An 8,552-nucleotide genomic window follows, 5' to 3' on the forward strand; every position below is an offset into this window, starting at 1 on the left:
TCCCTCCACACTCCTCCTCTGCTCTAATCATAGTCATGTGAGCTTGAGAGGGAGGTAACATCCTCCTCACTAGTCCCTGTTTGGAGTCCTCTCTTCAGGCCATGGTGGGAGAAAAAAAAAAGCACTCAGTGGAGGATAATGCAGCCCACCCACCCTTTGTACAGTCTCTCTGAAAATAGAGTAAATCGAATTAAATCTTTCTGAGGCAAATTAAAAGCTGTAGTGCATAACTTTTAAATATAAATCAATGTTTGTGACATTCAAGCCTTTGTAAAAGGAGCTCACACAATGCTGATTTAGCCTCTCCGTTAGCGCTTTTCTAGCACGACTCTAGCGTGGCTCCACTCTACTCGTGTTGTTTAAGCTTTTCCATTAGCAACAGTACCTGGTATAGAATAGATTAGAATTGTTAATTAAACAGCGACAATAGAGTGAACATACTGTAGCTCCAATACAAATAATGCAACTGATGTGCTGTACACAGAGTTTATAGCTATTGCGTTAGCAATTCTTTTGCATGAACAGTATAAACACATTCAAATGTAAATGCATATACTACATCACAACTACAAGCTAAACTACATTACACACAATAACAATTGTCAAATGATAAATATAAAATATAAACAGTACAATAAAGTATGATAAAAACGTGCTAAAACGACACTTGATAGGTACGCTAAAACGCAACTTACGAGTCAAATAAACCTAATATACCTAAAAGCAATGAATGGGTACAGCCCTGTTTTTCTTTTAGCCAACACTTAACCTTTGTTGTAAACAGTTTTGATTCATAGAAAACATACATTAACACTATTCTCCAACACTAAGCAAGGAAATGTCTAAAATCTCAACAGGTGTGACAGGAGTTACACACTGCTGCTTTAAAGTAACATTTCGAAAAGGGTTTATTTCCATCAACAGTGACGCGAAAAGGTCCATGAAATTGTAATAATTCAAAGCAGTGATGGACCTTCACAGTGACACCATTAAATTGTATTAAGGACGTAGTTAAAAATCACATCACAAGGTTCGAGAGCTTAAACTCCACCACTGAACTCCTTCAGGTCATACTGGAAGTATGTTACATAGCTTAAAAATCTATCACATTGTTAACAACGCTCATTCTGACTGGTTAGTCTTGCCAGAAGATAGATAAAGAAGATCCTTATCACTAAAACTTAGTGACACAAGTTTATCATTTGTATTCACTGGCACTGTCCAGCTCTCTGTGTCCCTCACATGAATGGTCATGAGTCCCATGAGCGCCAGTGTGCACAAGTTTCTTGTGGTCCACTGGACTGTGAATCAACAGGCCAAATCTGGGCTGACACTACGGATAAATTCCTACTGTTCCAGCACATTCCTGAGGCACGGCTAAGCCCAAGGAAACACCCGGCGAGGAAGCAATTGATCTCTCACTACTGTCCTCACCCTGCAACCTGGCTGTATCCTTAGCGGTACACAGCACGTCTCTTAAAAAGTAATGTTAGGCAGATCAAGCAACACAGTTGAATATCTGAGCCAGGCTGGATCGGGCAGCCCAAGGGTGGGAGAAATCTGAAGAGCCAATTTCATATTAAGAAACGCTTCCTCAGCTTCAGGGTTTCAGGTTAATCTGGCATGTGCATTCATTTTAACAACAGTTGTGAGATCTCGTAATGGTTTGTCAATCACTGCATAATTAGGAATAACAGTCCCGCAATATGAACTCATTCCCAAAAAGGACATTTCTTTCTTTCTTTGCGGTTTTGGAATTGTCTGAATTGCTTCAATGCATTTTGGGGACAACATTTTACCTTGTGCTAGAGATCATGTGACCTAAAAATGTGACCTGAGGCTGACAAAACTGGAGTTTAGACGGACTGGCTTTGCGGCCTTCTCTAGCCAGGTGTTTAAACAGTCCCCCATTTTCCTTTCACCCCAATCGGTCAAGGCAGATGTCTGCATATCTTTGAGTCTGGTTCTGTCAGGGAGTGTCTTTCAAAAGACATTCTAGTCTACGAGGAGTTCATCTTTGGAAACAGCATAGCAGACTTGAGCTTGTCCATTTTGTTTCCCTGCTGAATACAGAAGTGAATATCATTTTCTTCCCACTGTCAGCTGAGGAAAAGAAAATGACTTGTGTGGAACAAACAAAAACACTTCCAGACATAAAAAAGTTCACTCTTCTGCAATTCACCCTGAGGTGCACAGTCACATGTTTCATCCCTGTGTGGACTGAGGCCCCGTTTCTCTGACCATATGATGAGTTATGAACAAACAAAACAGGGGCCAAAGGACATTAGGAAATGTTTTATTTCAACCAGCATGACGACAGTAAATCCAGGAACCTGCAGTGCTTAACATGGATCGTTTCGAGTTTCACAAAGTGTCACAATGTTTCTATGTCAGGACAGAGAATCCACACTGAACAGAAAGAGAGGGAATGACAAAAAAAAGAAAGAAAAACTTGCTGTATGGCAGCTGTGAGTGTGCAACTGTCAGCTTTCATGACAATGAAACGATTCAACTCAGTGTCATGCTTTTCCTCTTGTAGGTTTTGTGTGAGCTTGAAACAGACAGCAGTACAACACAACAGTTTAACTGGAGTTTCACAAATCGCAATTACTTTGGCAAGAGAAACTGAAAACAGAAACAAGTGGACAAGGTGAGAAAGCCTAGTGTTTTAAGGCCACATGACCAGGTATGGAAGAGCACAGTCTAGACAATTTAAAAAATATTCGAGATGAATCATAATTTTTTTTTTACACTTTTAACTACGCACACATCTCTGCTACAGATACGACAGACAATTCAAGTTTGCTTCCATGACCTGCCATTCTTAGAATTGCACCTTCAGTAGTGAAATTGTAACACTTGACAGAGAACTGTTTTTTCTCCACATTAGGATGTGCTCTTCTCACCTCAGTTACATTTAACGTTGTGTTGATTTGGGTTAAAAAACAAATAGAGCACTAGTATGGAAAGGGAAAGGGGAAGAGACTTTTGGGGGGTTAAGTGCTTGACTTATGTTGCAACCTCCACTGGCTTCCTTCACTAGACAAGAACTTTGCCATCACTGGGGCAGCAGTTGTTTTTATCACCAAAGTTAGATAATTAATTAATTGGCAAAACAGGTATTGAAGATTTGACCTCGAGAATAATGGAAAGGATTTCCACAGAAAGGTATTGCTTTGTTTTTAGGGGACTGAACAGCTGTGTAGACAAATGCTATTTCGATAAAAAAAAAAACATGTACACTCTCACATTTTAGGCACATTTTACTTCCATTAAATGTCAAGATGTTACTCAAAGTCACTATTTCAGTCTCCTGTTACTGCGCGCCCTCGAGCAAGGACACAAGAATCCTGTGTCACCAGCAGCATCTCATTTCTAAAATGTTTTTTGGACCCACCATATCTCTGTGAAGGTTCAAGTTAGCTGGAGGCAACTGGACGTGCTTCAGTTTAACGTCTCATCCAAGAGGCTTCTTCACTTTTAACTAACTCTCTATGGAAAAATCCATAGAGTTGTTATGAGAAACATTGAGGTGGTTCCCCTAATTACCCGGTTTCAGATTGCTAATTTCACCTCTAACAGTGTGAGCGAGGGTTGTTAGGGTCACCTGAGAGACACAGTGTGGTGTGAGCGTTGGAGTTCACCTTTGTGTTCAGTGTGTGTGTGTTGATCCCTTTTGGACAGACGAGAGCTGAGGACAGACAGCATTGTCCGTGGTGCCCGTGGTTGGTGTCGAGAACACGGCACAGCGCACACACAAGAGCCAGCTCATCTGGACATCACTCAGCTGTCCACTTTACATCTGAAGGACAAATAACACTCTTAGTGATGATGAGAATGGATGAATTCTGGCCAGGGAAGACACAAGGTTAAAAAAGAGGAGTGAGAGAAACCATCTACTGTATGTTAACATACATGTTTTTTTTTTTTTTCTCTTTTCTGTGTTAATCAGTCAATGTTTGGAAAATGTTCTTTGCAACGCACAGGTTTCAGAACCCTTATTTACACTGAGAAACAATGTTTGGCCCACGTGAGGCGTCTCCACTTGCTTTGTTTTCAGACTCGTTGCATGTCGAGTGATATATCTTTGACTTTGGGCTAGATCGTGACATTGACTCAAGCAACTTTAGTGTCAGTATTGAAATGTATTGTATTTCTGAAAGAAATGTGGATGGGATCGTCTTCTTTACGTACGCTAGTTCAGCAGGAGAACACATTTGAACTGAACCACCTTTGCCAACATTTCACACATTCACGCGTGCATTCACCTGCAAAGCTCTGACGAACCAAACTGACTGATTTAATAGAATCATTCAGTCATAACCATTAGTCATTACATGCATTTATTTGAGAGGAACAGATTTCGCCATACATATCTTTGTGATTACCAGCACATTTCAATTAAGTTAACAAATTATTAAAATTTCTAAAAATTAAAGCATTACAAACAGTGGGGGCAAACTCTTTGTTGGGTGGAGAAGAGCAGGAGGGTTGAAAAATGCTCCTTTTAAGAAAAAAAGAAAAAAAACACACCTGCTTGTGTCTTTCTCAAGAAGAAAAACTATTTTCTCCATAAAGTTAATAATTCACGTAATCTTTGGGAAATTCAGGACATTGCTCTGATCGGAGACATCAGGCCATGGAAAATGTATGTGATGCATGTGATATCCTTTTTTCTGGCTCCACTGTGGGAGGGAAAAAAACAGCAAGCCACAGTGCCCCCTTGTGGCAACAGGTTCACCAAGCAGTGTAGCATTAAAGCAAAGGGGATTTTTGAGTACGTCTGCTGTATTTACTTTCTGAACTGAACCCAGACTGAAATAGTCAAACATTCGTATTACCTTCCCTCCCAACACAGATTGCCCCTACCCACCAAAAAAAAAGTAAATATATGCTCTAGTTTTGAGTCTGAAATATACATCAAAAAAGAAGGGTGGCCTTTAAAAGCAACACCTAAACGGAAGATATAAAATAAAGAGGGTGTGAAGAAGACATAGGGGAAATAATCAGAAAAGGCTCAATTATCTATAAAATAAATAGAAAAAAAAAGGATATCTCAAAGCAGCCTGTTGGTAAAAAAACAGAATAGATGAAGAGTGGTGAGTTTAAAGGCAACATGAATGTGAGCTGGAGCTGAGAAAGCAAGAAGTACTAACGCAAGACTGAGGGAGAGAAGGAAAGATGAGGGGAAATGACAGAAAACAGAGAGAAAAAAAAAACATGTCTAAAGTTCCAGAGAATCAAGATCTTTTTTTTTGTTACTGTAAATAACCAAAAGCATACAGCATTGCTTTCCAGCATTCACAGAAGTTCTGAAGTTTCTCAGCTTTGTGACTTTCAAAATGAAGTTTAGTCTTAAGCAGGCTGGAGACGAGTTCAGCTCCTCCACGTCAGATCTGAGCAGACTGAGCGGAGGAGGAGGGGGGGGGGGGAGACACTGATTCCTGAGGGGGGCCAGAGTGAGCAGAGGACAAGAAAACATGACCAGAGGAATGTCAAGACAGTCCCTTGGTGGTTTTTTTTCGTGTGTGTGTGGGGGGGGGGGGGGGGGGAGTACGGACACAGACCAAAAAAACGTTGACATTTAGACACCGTGACATCCTCAGCTTCCGTGAATATAAAAGCCTTTGATGCAGATATACTCCGGGGCGAGTGTTTAAAGCCAGCAGGTCGCCTCAGCAGGGTCTCTTATGATTATCCTGTCGTCTGAGTTTGTTTCCTCAGCATCATCCTTTTGTCTGTGTGTGTATTTGTTATGAAAAGAGAGAGAGAGAGAGAGAGAGAGACACAGACAGACAGACAGAGAGAGAGAGAGAGAGACAGAGTGTGTGTGTGAATATGGACTGTGAGAAAGGTGTGTGTTCTGTCTTTGGTTAGTGTTTTCTCCTCCCTCCTTTGTCCCTCCATCTCACTGCTCTCTCACTCACAGGCAGTTGTTGTTGTGTGTAAAGATTGCAGATTGACAAAATGTAGTGATATCAGGGTGATTATTTCCCCCATCCTCCTCTCTCATACTCAGTATACATGTATATGTGTAGTGTGTGTGTGTGTGTGTGTGTGTGTATATAAAGGATGTCCAGGCTAAACAGGTGGGTCTTGTCCTTTGAGTCTTTCCCATTAGTTGCTTGTATGTGTGTAAGGAGCTTTGACTTTAAGGTCAGCTCTTCCATCTTTTATAGAAAGGTTACGTTGGTGGTGAAGTCAAAGAGTTGACAAAAACATTGTAGGGCGGTCACGTCGTCGAGCCAGACAAACTATCTCAATGTGGTTTTCTCCCGTCCTTGCGAACCTTGTGGAAGTAGAAGAGAAGGTATGATTTAGTGTTGAGAGTAGAAAACATTTCCAAAATTCAAGGTCAAGATCACATCTAATTGCCCACAATCAATAACCCACATATCATTCTAATTGTTACACTTTTTTTGAGGCAAAAACATATAAAAAATAATAACTGTGGATGTGCATTCAGGTGGGCAGAAAATGTATGTGCTTTATGAAACACTGTGTCATCACACAAAAATCGGACATCATTTTTCTGGTTGCAGAAAGAACTCCTGTTGACGCCTAAAGACCAGGCTCCTACTGGACGGACGGTACCAACTGTCAAAGACACTGGTGTCCACTCATAGAGTTGTGATTAAAATAATAGCAGTCCAACATGTCTAACCAGATCACCGTTTTTTATTGAAATTATACCACTACAGGGCAAATAACCAGTAGGTGTGGTAGAGTCATAGAAAACCAACAGACCCAACATTCATGATACGCATGCTCCTGAGTCGGTGTATTTGAATCATTCATTGAAAGTGTTCAAAATAATAGCAGTGTGGAGTTCAATTAGTGAGGTAACTCATTCTGTGAAAAAACAGGTGTCAATCGGGTGGCCTGCGTGAAGCTAATCTATCAGCAAGAAGTTAAAAAAAGACGTGCTGAATCGACTGGCCTAAAGAGAAATGGAGAAACATTTTGTGGACTGATGTTCTTTTAGGGTCCAAGGGCCACAGACAGTTTGTCAGAGCACCCCCCAAACACCGAATTCAAGCCACAGTCCACTCTGAAGACAGTGAAGCATGGTGGCCCATTAAAAGTGATAACTTTATTTTATGTATCTATTATTTGGATTACTATTCTACTTAATGGGACTATTATATAAGTATTTGTTGGTATTTTGTGAAATTTACCTAGAACCTTTATTTGAATCAGACAGTTTTGTACCTGATGTTTTTCGATGAATATTCAAAAGATACAGTATAGTAGAGAAATGGTCAAACTCCCACTGGGTGAAAGTGCCTCTCTGCTCATTTTCATGGTCACTTGTGTGGGTGCACTTTCATGTTTTGGAGAATTGTGTATGATCTAACTATGCATTTTGTGGATGAATTTGATTGTGCTATCATGCAGACAAATGTTTTTACCTCTTGAGTTCATGGTGCATCTCTTCCTGTGTCCAAACTGGCTTCTAGCAGCAGCTCCTCCAGGTCCTGTCCACAGCTGACACTGACTACAGGTGTAACACAAAACATGCATCATCAAACAGGCATTTTCTCACACAAAACCTACTGATCTTTAAAAACAAGAAAAGGTCAGTGAATGAAGGGCTCACCGTGCTCCATCACACAGCTGCCAGGCTTAGCGTTTTCAGTGTCCAGCAGATGGAGGGAGAACTCAGATTTCAGGCCATTGGGTAGAGCTGAACTGACTAACTCTCCCTCCAGAGCGTCAGTGAAACACTCGACCCTCGTCAGCTGAGCTCTCATCAGGCGAGTCCTCCACTTCCACTAAGGAGACGGCCCCAGTTGTGGTGGATTCGGGACTCTCTGAAGAGTTTGACTCCTGTGGTCCATGATTCGCCTCGACTGGAAGAAGAGACTCTTGGTTTGGTTGGCTTTTGTCTTTCTGTGCTGTAGAAGTGGGAGGCTTGATTTCTGATAAGATGAGCAGCACCTCCTGTTCCTCCTGGTGTGGAAGTGCCTCCTCTTTGTCTTCTTCTGCTGGTTGGCCTGGGGACTTGGGTCTCCTCTGATGCAGGTGTGAGCTCATTCTGTAGATGTTTGAGTGTAGTTGTTAACTGTTGTGTGTCTGTCGCAGGGATTGTGGCCTGGCTTTGACTCAGCTCCTCTAACCTTTCACAATCTTCCTCTATGCTACAAGGGGGCATTACACCTCTGTCATCTTTTGATGGACCCTGCTTGTTCTCTGCTCCTTCCTCTTCTCCTTCCACAGAGGTGGACTGAAGGTTTTCTGTGCTCTGTGTTACCTCCTCAGTGAGCTGAGATGTTCCAGCCTGTTCTGGTGAGGACTCTGAAGGCAGGGCTGATGCTTGTATATTTGGCTCTGAGGTACTTGCTGCAACATCCTCAGTGGGTTGACGTGTAGACAGTTGCTCTAGTGCGTTGGTGTGTGTAGTATCCAGTGTAGACTCGGAGTGTGCTACAACACTCTGCTCTGTCAGTTTACAGTCTGCTGGTGGCGCAGTTGAGCTCTCTTCCTGTGTCTGCTGCGTCATGGGCTGTGTGTCTGCATCAGCAGGCTTCTCTTTATTTTGGGGGGAGGCT

The 8,552-nt window shown here is 41.8% G+C and overlaps 1 pseudogene; it reads right to left on the bottom strand.

The window, feature by feature from the left end:
* Window positions 1-4,326: 4,326 nt before the first annotated feature.
* On the bottom strand, window positions 4,327-8,546 carry LOC131462467 (protein phosphatase 1 regulatory subunit 37-like; annotated as a pseudogene).
* Between the last annotated feature and the right edge of the window lie 6 nt (window positions 8,547-8,552).

The sequence above is a fragment of the Solea solea genome, chromosome 7 (assembly GCF_958295425.1).
Source record: "Solea solea chromosome 7, fSolSol10.1, whole genome shotgun sequence".
NCBI lineage: Eukaryota > Metazoa > Chordata > Actinopteri > Pleuronectiformes > Soleidae > Solea > Solea solea.